Source organism: Engraulis encrasicolus, chromosome 18 (assembly GCF_034702125.1).
Source record: "Engraulis encrasicolus isolate BLACKSEA-1 chromosome 18, IST_EnEncr_1.0, whole genome shotgun sequence".
NCBI lineage: Eukaryota > Metazoa > Chordata > Actinopteri > Clupeiformes > Engraulidae > Engraulis > Engraulis encrasicolus.
In genome coordinates, this window is record NC_085874.1 from 24,602,738 (window position 1) to 24,616,080 (window position 13,343).

The window sequence follows — 13,343 nt, forward strand, 5'->3', positions numbered from 1 at the left end:
GGCCTGGGCCCCTGTAGGATTGGTCCTGGCCCCCCCTAGGGCCCCTGCGCCAGCCAATGATATAATAATAATAATAATGTCTAACAGATTTGCAATGTGCATTGACGGATTCCAAGTGCAACACACACAGGAAGGGACTAGGAGGGTCAGTTGTCCCAGGCACAGGCACAGAATTGGGTCCTAGTGACATTACATGTGTTGGGTAGGGGGGCCTTCGTCAATACTTTGCCCCCGGGCTCGGGTAGGGTGCTGCCACTGCCCCTGCACGCACTCGACCCAATTCGCGCGATGTTCCACCAGCTGCAAGCAGCGACCTGCAGACTTGTGAGCTAGTACTTCTTAATTTTTAGAGCTATCATCGCTGGACTTAAATGGAGTGGGATAACATGCTGAAGTGAGGAAACAATTACTTTCCTAAAGTTTCTGTAGGTGAGGAATAAGCCGGTTTTAAACGGAATGGTGGCATGCATTCGGTTTGGGCACTTAGGCTACTGTATGTGGCTGAGTTAAAAGGCAATTCTATGTGGTGCTATTTTTAACAGTTCTCAGATTCATGATGGTATTTAATTACCATCCCAACTGTGTGTGCTGCAGCACTACTATTAAGGCTGCTTATGAGTTTTGTCATAGGCTAAAGTAGCCTAGCTTACAAATGCAATGGACAGACAAGGTACATTGCTACATTGCTGTTTGAAATGATTTGGGAGCAAAATAGGAGCGTAATGCATCGCCATATGACACAAATTACCGGACAAAATAGCTTCTACGTTGGATTTGGCCTTTAATTCAAAGGAAATATTCACAGAATGTCAGTAAATCCGTTTGTTTTCAGTGTCTTCAGTCTGTTTCGTTTCTGTTCCCACTGTTCTGACGCTACTAGTCAAGCGCAAGCAACACAACGCCGGACTTAGGAACCAGTGTTGCCAGGTGTAGAACGTGAAATAAGCAACTAGTGTTGCCAGGTGTAAGAGAAATAAGCTGTTTTGGGCTGTCTTAGAAAAAAAGCCCAAAATAGCTGCCAGAGAAATTAGCAGCTGCTTATAATGATTTAACCCTTCTTCCTTGAAAGATCTACTACTGGGACTGACTGCCCCATGGTGGAGATTTTAGGCTATTTTATGCAATGCTGCATTTTCTCTTAATTGAGACTTTGTCTGTAAATTATAAAAAATATAATTGAAATGAAAAAGTGATAAAATAGAAATGGAGATTAATTTAAATTCATAATTTTATCTCTTTTTTTTATTTAATTTCAGTCTTTTCGTTAGAAAGGTTTGGGGGGAAATCGCCACTTATACAGTATATATATTTTAAAAAATGTGCAGATATCAATTGTCATCAAGAAAACTGTGATACACATTTTTTTTTTCAAAACCGCCCAGCTCTAGTTTGTACAAACCCCAACTCCGATGAAGTTGGGACGTTTGGTAAATAGTGAATAAAATCAAAATGCTATCATTTTCAAAACATTCAATCTATTCATTAGATGGAGAATAGTGAAAAGACAACATATTAAGTGTTAAAACCGAGAAAAAATATTGTTTTGGGGGACATATGTACTCATTTCTAGTTTGATAAATCCAACACGTCTCAAAAGAGTTGGGACGGGGATCAGTGAAATTTAGTAAACATCCAAATAAGATAAAACAACAAAGAAGAACATTTCAAAATGAATTGTACTGACGGACAATATAGGGTCCCAGGTATAAGATCATCACAGAGAGGCTGAGTCACTCAGAATTAAAGATGCAAAGGGAATAATTACCATAGTTATTACATACATTTTTGAATTCCCTTTGATTTACCACGATTGAGTGTATATAAGACATATTTTGTTAATAAAATCATTGTATAGGTTCATGACATCATGAAATATATATTGGCTGTAGTCTCACTCTAATTCCTGGAGAGCTAGAGCTATTGAAAATTTACCATATTAAGAATGCTTAATGCATGAAAATGATACAGGGGTGTAACATTCTCCTAAGCACCTGAGCTCACTTGAAATAGACCCAGAAGACATGGGAAACTGTCCTTTGCTTACAGAAGTCAGCAGAAGTTGTAGAAGTCCATTCTTTTTGACAATAATAGAGCATTGCACATCCTGTGCTACAGTAAAAATGGACCATCCAACTTGTGTTAGTGCTAGCTTCAAAAGTCAGCCTCCATGATGGCATGCGGGTGCAGTAGTGCATTGGTTAAGATGTTCTCACTCATCTGTAGAGTTAAATACAGTGCTGAATGGTATAAATGGGTTTTAAACAGCATGAAAAGCCACTCATGCATTATATTTTGAAGGGAGATCTTCGATTACTGCCACATAGTAAGGTCAAATTGCATTCTCTACTATGTTTTAACAGTTTGGCTCCATCATAAGGACCAGCAGGTGATAAAATGGTGGGTTTTTGGTCAAGACATGTCACACTGTAAGCACTACAGAAAGGAAAACATTGCAAAACATGACAAGGAATACACCCACCATTTAAGCTGGTGAAATCATGTCCAAGATAGGAATTAACACTGTTTTTTATATAAAATCATCTCATCGGTTAATGTATTTAACTGTTAAGTGTTGTCTTTTGTTTTGTTTTTAGTCTTCCTCGACATTTGCTGCCATTTATTGTCCCCGTCCCAACTCTTTTGAGACGTGTTGGATTTATCAAATTAGAAATGAGTACATATGTCCCCCAAAACAATATTTTTTCTCAGTTTTAACACTTAATATGTTGTCTTTTCACTATTCTCCATCTAATGAATAGATTGAATGTTTTGAAAATGATAGCATTTTGATTTTATTCACTGTTTACCAAACGTCCCAACTTCATCGGAGTTGGGGTTTGTATGTTCTTGCCATTACATTTTTTTTCATAATAATGATAATTGGTATAGCACATTTCAAACAAGGCGTGCAGCTCATTGTGATTTAACAGTTAGATTAAATATGAAATTGGTAAGTTGGTTAACCCATTGATGCCAAATACTGTGTAGGTTATCATTGACCGTAGTGCCAGGAGCTGCATGATGTAGCTTTAGGCTCATGAAATTCAACATTTTTGTAAATGAAGAAAGTTTGTATGTTAGAGCTGAATGAATGGGTGATAATGCAAAATGAAGCAGCTTTTAATTCAATTAATTACATGCTTAGTATGTGCTTCAGATGCTGAAGTATGTGTTTTTGCAGGTATTTTAGGCAACACTGGGTTTAGAAAGAGGCCGATATTTTGGCAAAAGTAAGATCGAAGAATATAAGGTACATGGGCCCCCCTCAAAACATGTGGGCCCCTGTCAGGCCCCTGTGGTAATTTTGGGCTAAAAACGCCACTGCTGTCAATCTGACAGGGAGGGCAAAGGGAGACTAATGTAAGTCCATATCTTCCCCCTGACCCAGATCCCGCTGTTGACAAATGATTTCGCTTCACCCTTACCCCTCTTCGCAGGCTGTAGTGATGTAGGTTAAAAATATAGCGCTGCTGGTGGATGATCACGGCGTGCCTCCGCCTCGGGCAGGTGGGCAGGAGGCCTGGAGAGGAGATGGAGTGGAGGAGGAGAGAGGAGAAGGAGGAGAGGAGGAGGAGGAGAGGAGATGGAGTGGAGGAGGAGGAGGAGATGGAGTGGAGGAGGAGAAGAGATGGGGAGGAGAGGGGATGGAGAGGAGGAGATGGAGGAGAGGAGGAGGAGAGGAGATGGAGAGGAGGAGTGAGGAAAAATATTCCCACATCCCTCACTGAACCATCCATGACCCCCCCGCCACCCCCCCACCCCCCAAAGCCCACTGCAATCATCTCCACTGTACTGTGGAGTGACTATAGACATATATAATATTCTCCAGTCTCCAGCAAAAAGCTCCACTCATGCTAAAATGCGTGGCATTGAGAAATGAGGCCCATTTTACTGGTGCCTACTGCAGTGATAACACATTCATTTCAACATTTGAAATGAGCTGTGCAGCTCTAATTGTCTGTGATTATGCCTTATTAAATACTATATGCGTGCAACATATGAAGACATATTAGCAAAGGGGATATGCTAAGTAAAGGTATTTCTGAGATCATTACAGTATATCTGGAAAATGTATAATAATGTAAATGTAGTAATGTAAATGTAATGTATAATAATGGTTAATAAAATGGCAAATATTTGCTGTATTTTTGTATTTTGAACACTATTTTTTTCCAGTATTATTCACGTCAATCAATCATGTAAGTGTGTGTAACTGTATGTGTTCTGTATCTTTAACATATTGAACAACAGGAGTTCAAAGCCATTGTTTTTACATGTCAATTACTCATATAAACTATTTAGTCAACATACAGGGCAGCCCCATATGTATCCACAAGGAAGCTGATAGCTTTGGATATAGCCTGGGATGAAGCCATTTCAAAGGCCCCCACCCAATACATACAATGTAGGCCTAATTAAGGGCGTACCCCCCCCCCCTCTGGGCCCAAATCAACTGGCCCAACTGGTCTACCCACCTCCCACAGTCAGCTTCCCTTTGTATACAAATTCATAAGATATTCCCTCTTGATTTACATAGTAGCCCAATGTGATGGTAATTCACTACAATGTTACTATAGCATAACAGCAATGGCTCGTCAGTGGAGTTTTCATTACAGCGGGTTAGTAAACATGAAGTATCAATATTATACAATTAGCACAAAATTCATTATAATTTAAATATGATCACTTCTACTATGGAATTACAGTGTGCTGTTGTGGATAGGCTATATAGGCCTAACTAACAGCTAATAGGCAATCCTATTCATACAAGGCAGAATTTTCCATTCTGTCAAATCAATGTTCTCCAACGGAGACTGTAATTTAAAAGCACCCCCCTTGGAATTTAAATAATTAACATGCCAGTTTGTCTGTGTGTGTGTACATGTGTGGGGGTGAGAGAGTGTTTGGGCGAACACACGCAAAAGCATTTCTGTTTGCCTTTGTCTTCGCGTGTGTATGTGTGTGTGTGTGTGTGTGTGTGTGTGTGTGTGTGTGTGTGTGTGTGTGTGTGTGTGTGTGTGTGTGTGTGTGTGTGTGTGTGTGTGTGTGTGTGTGTGTGTGTGTGTGTGTGTGTCTCTGTGTGTGTCTGTGTGTGTCAGCAAGTACACCCATCAGTTCATGGGTGTGGCTACATCAGAAATAAATCCACTGGTAGGCATCTGGGGTCATCCTCAAAAAGAAAAAAAAAAAAAACATGCACACAGACACGCACGCACTCTCTCTCGCACACACACACACACACAGACAGACACACGCACACACACACACACACACACACACTGGGCGACAGCGGTGGAGTCGAAAGCCTGCCGCCCTCACTCGAATATGAGGACAGACATCAGTGAATTGTTGACAGTCGGAGGCAGTGCAATCTTGTGGGCCACTGGGGACTTGCAGAAGTACAGCCGTGTTGTGGGGCACTTTCATCCAAATTAAAAGCGGACAAGAAAGGCCCTTTTTTCACTCTTCACTGGATGCCTTGGGCTGGTAAAGGGACACAGGAGACATGGATGGAGCACGAGAGATGAGGAGAGAGAGAGAAACAGACAGACAGACAGACAGACAGACAGACAGACAGACAGACAGACAGACAGACAGACAGACAGACAGAGATTAAGAAAGAACATTTGAAGAGAAAACGAAATAGATAGAAAGGGAACTATAAGAAGAGGGACAGATAAATAGAGAGAGAGAGAAAGTGAGAGAGAGAGAGAGAGAGAGAGAGAGAGGGAGGGAGGGAGGGATGGATGGAGGGGGGTAGGTGTGGGGGAAAAAATCAAAGCAAGAAACAGCAAATACATATTGCAAAAGAGGGGGCTCATGGGAGGACATAAGCAGGCAGCAGCAGAGTCAGAGAAGTAGTGCACAGTTTAGATAGGAGGCCTCTGAGGACACCACCAGACTTGTTACGCTCTCAAAGATTTATGCCTTGTTGTTCCATTAAATATAGACCACATGGTGGTAACCACGCAGCAGAGAAAAAGTGAAATATTCATATATCAGTTTAGGGGGAAATCGCTAAGTGAATTGTGTTATGCATGCACGCACGCACACGCACGCACATATACACAAAAAACACACACACACACTCTGGTAAGACAGAAATACATGCACTCTCTTATGCATGCATGTACACACATGCATGCACGCGAGCGCGCGCACACACACACACACACACACACACACACACACACACACACACACACACACACACACACACACACACACACACACACACACACACACACACACACACACACACACACAGCACACACCTTGTTTTTTCGTGCCAGTTATGCTCTGACAAGTAGATATGCGGAGACCACTGTGGTGCTCCCCTTGTGTCAGCAAATGCAAAGATTTGCTGGGCTTTCAACAATGTTTATGTAGTCGTTCTAATGTCTACGTAAACTCTGAATCCATTTCAGCTTGCATAATAGCTTCAGCTGCAGCCACAGTATACTGTGACTATGGCCATTAGCTAGTCACTATTAAGGAAGTTTTATAGTTGTTTTTGTGGAAGTTTTGGTGCTGCTGTCCCCAGGGACGGATTAACGCACAGGCTAGATATGGCTGCAGCCTAGGGGCCCACACATTCCAGGGGCCCACACATTTTCCAAAAATGAAAAATTGGAGAATTGTCACAAGGTATGATATTGATATTGTTTTCTTGAGTAGAGTTGGTGTTATCCTTTATTCCTTGCTTGTAATTATGACACTATACAACTCTGTCATGAAATTTGCTCTCGGGGTGGGGGGCCTACAGCAACCTGTAGCCTAGGAGCCCCAGGATACCTTAATCCGGTCCTGGGCTGTCCCAATGAATACAATCAGTGCTGAGGCAGAAAGAAGAAGGAGAGCGGATGGATAAGCTTTGTAAGCCTGGCTGTGGCCCTTGGAATGTCGTCCCGCATGGAGGGTGAAGGAAGGAGGAGGAGGAGGAGGAGAAAACACGTGCACACAAGACACGGACAAAACAAATGAGCCAGCAGCACCTGGCGCTGCATTTTCAGTGGATTACTCGAGTCCGGCGGAAAGGTAATGCCCAACACAAAGTAATCATGCCCAATCGATATCGGCTCTCTTTCTGGTTAATGATTATGACCTTGTTCAATGAGGACCGACGCATGCAGGGGAAAAAAAGAGAAATAAACTGAGAAAAGGAACAGGGAAAAAAAGGAAAAGTGCAGTGACCTTCTGTTTCACAAATTACCCCGGAGAGATAGAGCGAAAGGGGAGGGGGAAAATAGCCTAAAAGCCGGAGGTTTTGGCAGGCTAGATGCTCATTTCTACTCTCCATCCCAGCAGACTAACTGTATACAGTATTAAGCTGGAAAAGTGCTGACTTTTGTTATTGCATAAATATTACAAACCTCATTTTGCTGTATAACTGAGCGTCTGTGTGTGTGTCTTAGGGGAGGGAGTGGCGGCTGTTATTCACAAATGACGGTTATAGCTCTAGTTAAAGCCCGCTTCTGCCATTATGGTAAAAAATGCAGAGAGAACATCTTGATATGGCACAAAATGTTCCTGTTCATTTTTGGCTGAGAGGCAGGGCGAGTTAAGCACAAACAAGTAAATGAAGAAAATGCAGGAGGAGGAGGAGGAGGTGAAGAAGAAGAAGAAGAAGAAGAAGAAGAAGAAGAAGAAGAAGAAGAAGAAGAAGAAGAAGAAGAAGAAGAAGAAGAAGAAGAAATAGAAGAAGAAGAAGAAGAAGAAGAAGAAGAAATAGAAGAAGAAGAAGACGGTGAAAATGAAAAAGAAAAAGGAGGATTAGGAGGAAAAGAAGAAAGGCAGCTTTTCAACCCAACTCAAGACATTCCGTCTCTGTCTTCGATCTTGCATTCACATGTACTTACACTCAAACAGACACACATAAGGTACTTTCACTCTCTCTCTCTTCCTCTGTCTCTCTCTATGACACACCTCTCTCTCTCTCTCTCTCCCTCTCATACACACACCTCTCTCTCTCTCTCTCTCTCTCTCTCTCTCTCTCTCTCTCTCACACACACACACACACACACACACACACACACACACACACACACACACACACACACACACACACACACACACACACTGTGACACACACGCACACACACACACACCCACACACCCACACACACCCACACACACACACACACACACACACACACACACACACACACACACACACACACACACACACACACACACACACACACACACCATCCATATTTCATCGGGAGTCCTGGATGACTTTGGAACAACGGCGTGCTTGTTTTTACCAAAAATGACTATCATCAGGGAAAGAAAAATACAGAGAATTTTTTTTTGCCTCGAAGACAGCAAAGTGAACACAGTTTAGTTGTACTCTTTCATCAGTACAAAACAGCGGAAAAGTTGTAACTTGATCAATTGTACACCACATAAATACGGCGCTCCATTTAGCATTTGTTATTATCAAAGTGTTCCTGGATGAAACCCAATGGGATGCCAAAAGCTTAACTTCTATTGTGTTCGGGCACCCTTGGGAACGGCCCCTAAGTACTGTTGTTGACGATGTTTAACTTCATTAGCTTAAAATAGCATTGTCTCCCTCCCTCTCATATTCACCATGTCTGCTTTGCCGCGAGGGGTTTTATTTGCTTCTCTTTATCCCATATAAAGTCACTGAGTCAGTCATTGGCTTGGAGGTGCCCAAACTTATTCACTGGCAGCTGTTTCAGCCTGGGCTGCAAGTCAACACAGATGGCTGCCTTCCCTCTGACCAGCCCTCTGAATCAGAGCAGAGAAGTTCTGAGCTCACTGCCGACCGCCCGGCCGACTGACCGCCCTGTCCCTGGCCCTGCCTGTCTAGCTAAAGCTGGCTGATCACACACACACACACATCTGATGTGAGCTGGGTTTGCAATGGCAGGTCTATGGTTTGTGGGTAGCCTAAAGATTAGACTATGGCCCTATCTCAATGGCTAGTGTTCTAGCCTTGCTAGGATGTGAAACGTCCGGTGATTGGATACTCTATGGTGAACTCTGTGTAGTATCCAATCACTGGGCGCTTCACGTCCTAGCAAGGCCAGGATCCTTGACTTTGAGATACAGCCAATGTTTTAAAAATTCTCATCATGTACTGTATGTGGTCGATGTGACCTGGTGTTGTAATACAGACCTTGTACACGTATGCATGAGTGAAGCGGACAGAGCTTGGACCTGTACAATCACACATACATGGTGGATGTGAGATGGTTTTGTAATGTCAGGGACTTGAATCACATGCTGATGCAATCTGGTGTTGCAATTGCAGGCCTTACAGGTAGGTGTGGGTTCAAAGTAGACAGGTTTAAAAGGTGTCTGATCCCATCAGTTAACAGCGGTCAGAGTGTTTTTTGGGTAATGGTGGGCTAAGGTGTTGGCGTACGAAAAGCGGACAATGCGTGAAGGTATTCGATCAAATTCCAATAGGCTATTAACTAGAGATGCACAGGATCCAAGATCCGGTTCCGGATCCGGCAGGATAATAGGGTTTTCCACAGGATCCGGATCCGGCAGGATCTTAAGCAGTGGATTCGGTATGCGGCAGTTACCTAAAAATCAGGATCTGGTGCATCTCTAGCCTAGGTTTTTTAGTCAGTCTTTCACAACCCCAATTGTTGCAGGGAGTTAAATAAGTTTGGAAGCGGCCAGTGCAGGCAGTGCGGCAGTAAGCCAATGAGTCTAAAAAATAGTTTGAGCCAACGTAATAAAAAGGGCCCACATGTGCGAATAGGCTATGTGTTTCAACCCTTTCGTAGGATCCGGTATCCGGTTGCGGATCCGGCAGGATCTTAAGCGGTGGATCCGGTATCTGGCAGGATCCTAAAAATCAGGATCCTGTGCATCTCTACTATTAACCAATATTTACAGGACGTACGTGTGAATATAGACTAAAAACAAGCGTAAAGCTTTTCACAGCTGATCACATACGTTGCCAATGTAAAATGTTTTTTTGGTTTTTTAATAGTGGGTTTGGTGTGGGCACTGAGGAGATGATGCTCTGGTAATGAAACTGGTGTGTGTGTGTGTGTGTGTGTGTGTGTGTGTGTGTGTGTGTGTGTGTGTGTGTGTGTGTGTGTGTGTGTGTGTGTGTGTGTGTGTGTGTGTGTGTGTGTGTGTGCACGTGCGTGCGTGCATGAGAGTGTGTGCGTGCGTGCGTGCATGAGAGTGTGTGTGCATGCAGCACATACAGTGTGTGAGTGGACTACATGGAGACGCTGGTTCAGTGTCAGTGAAGTAACAATGGAAAAATACAGGAAGACAAGGCTTCTTTCTAGCCCTTTTTCCAGTTCCCATTTTAGCTGCCTAATGCACTGCGGTGAGCCGTCAGGAGAAGAGACAGTTGACAAAAGCAACAAGGGAAATGAATGAAAGGGAACAAAATCATCTGAGGGGGAAAAATAAAGGTGTCAGTTGCTGCCAATCGTGAAATGTCTCTGTTTGATCTACAGTATCCTTCCCCGTGTGTCTATTCATAGCAAACATCTACAGTGACGCCTTCTGATGTGTTTTTAAGAGTCAATGATCAAATCCCATGGCTCTTTTATTTTCAAAACAAAGGTTCATTTCTGTATTTACATTTTGTGCAAAAACATTTAAAGGTTTCAAGGACTTTACATTGTAAGTTAATTTCAAGGCACATACATTGGACAACAACATTTTGTTTTCGTCATGGAAACAAAACAAAGAAAATGTAACTTTGGTTACTGTTTATGTCACTGGATGACTTATACTGCTGAAAACCATTCTGAGACGATGTCCACATTATGTTGGATAAATATAAGTACGCGTATCCGTAGTTAAAATGATCTGATCCACACTACTGTTTTCAGAATGTTTTGCCATAACGGAGTCCATAGAGTTTTTAGATTCCTCCACTTCCATCATTTTCAAAAAGCTCTGTTATCTGTGTTCGAATTTGAATAGTTATGTGTATGGGAGGCGTAAACAGATATATTATTATACGTTTTCATATGTATCAGCATGTGTGTGGACAGGGTCTGAGTGTGAAAGGCCTCAGTGGAACAAAAGTCACACGTGCTTGTTTGGATATTTCTACTCAGTCATGTGCCAAGTCAGTTCATTCAGCCCGCCAGCCATGGGGTGTGTCAAAAAGTCAAAAACACACACAGCTCTGTTTGAACAGAAGTCTACCATTTTTGCCATCCACATGTCAGACATATTTGTCACACTGAAGCATTTCACTCCCAGTAGCATTGTATGACTGTTCATTAACACTAAAACTGCTCAGAAAGCAATGCAAGAAATGCATATAATACGTAACATCACAGGATCAAAAAAAGGTAAAGAAGAAATAAATAAATCCAATAGTTCCACTAGTAGAATTTGGTTTGCTAGAGAACTCAATACACGGGCGGGCACTGTATCAATTAGATTAATACCAGTCAATTGCAGACCACATAAGACATAATGATGACTTGAGAGGACTTCTTGTCTCTTGAGCACTAAAGTAGAAAAATGCAGGGAGAGAGAGAGAGAGAGAGAGAGAGAGAGAGAGAGAGAGAGAGAGAGGAGGCAACCGCCATCTTTAGTCCACTCAGCTCCATTTATTTTAGCGCTTTTGCTTCAATTGACCTCCAAGTCATTTAGCGTAATTATTCCAATCTGAATCAATGTGCTCTAGGCAGAATTACTCTCAGCACTGAAGAGTGAAACTAGCGAACCAAGCACATGGTGGTTTCTGTGAGAAATTACACTTGACCAAATGAGCCGCTTCACCATTTGAGGGTTTCTTTTGTTACGTTAAATAAAGGAAGGGAAGAAATGTAAAAAGTGGGGATAATGGCATGTATGCCAGGTATGCAAGAAACCATAAAATTATGAGTGATAGTTCCTCTCTAACCAATAAAAACTCATTTTGTGGAACTTCACTGACGATGTGATGGTGGTTTCAACCCCTGTTGTTGCTGAAAATGTTGTCTGTTAACCGCCCCAGGTATAACGGTGTGCTTTCCTACGCTACAACTCCGTCACTGATGACCCGAAACCTACAACATTCAAGCCTCTTCATACCATGTAGAGTCCTTGACGTGACCACAGTTATAAATACTGCTTTGTATAAAAGGTAAGGCAATGAACTCACTTGCTCACCTTTTACAAGGAAAACATTCTTTCAACACTCCCCCAAACTCCCACCCTTGGCCCACAAAATAATACAAAAAAATCCCCTATGATTAACACTCCGACGCAACTTGATCAAGAATTAAAAAAACAAACAAATAAACAAACAAAAAATTGTGTGTATACGAAGAAATTTCACCCCCTTTCTGTTCAACATCTCACTCAACAGTCCATACAACTCAGAAGAAGAAGAATGGTATCCATTACAGATGAATACTGTGAGGATTTATTTCAAATCCGAGTCCTGTTTCTGATCAGAAAACTGTAATGTTGTGTATGTGTGTGTGTGTGTGTGTGTGTGTGTGTGTGTGTGTGTGTGTGTGTGTGTGTGTGTGTGTGTGTGTGTGTGTGTGTGTGTGTGTGTGTGTGTGTGTGTGTGTGTGTTTGTGTGTGTGCGCGCACATGTGTGTGTGTTGCTTGCTTTTTTCTTGCTTTTCTTTTTTTTGCACTCTTGCCACAGTCTCTCTTTTCATCAGCTAGCGTGTGAGCGAGTGTTGAATTGTTAATGAAGTACACAGCAGTTAAAAGCCTTTTCAGACCGAGCACAGAGAGAGATGACGACAGGGGCCGGGACAGGCCAGGTTGATTTATGTAGCTGGCACAGGGCTGGACTGGTGGAGAAATAGGGCCCGGGCACTATTGGCTTAAAGGGCCCCCTCATGATTAGCGGTGCAGGACTGACTCACCGGTGGGCCTTGCACCCTCGTGTGCCCCAATTTTCAAAAAAGAGAGAAAAAGTCTTTACATTTCTGAAAATAGGGGCCCACAAAGGTGCTGAGCCCACCGGGAAACGCCCGCTATGCCAGATGGCCAGTCCAGCCCTGAGCTGGTCTATGCTAATGTTACAGTATGTCAGCCTTGCTCAACTTCCAACATGACTGGCACCTTACGGTATGTCCAAGTAGACAGTTGGGGTGGGGGAAAACAGAGACAATATAAATGAAAAAAAAAAATAGAGACACTTTGATGACCACAGAAGTGTACTTGGCCCTTCTCTTATGCCTTTGCCATATTGGAAATAAAATATCAATAGCCTTTGAGATACCTGAACATAGTTATCAATCACTAGATAGCATATTTCATGTGGATTAGCGATGGCCTTACTAAATCAAGGGGGACTAGCTGGTCTTCTGTTTTCGGTTCTGAATGACCCAATACTAACTGAATGAAAAGCTTTCACTTTCACAAGT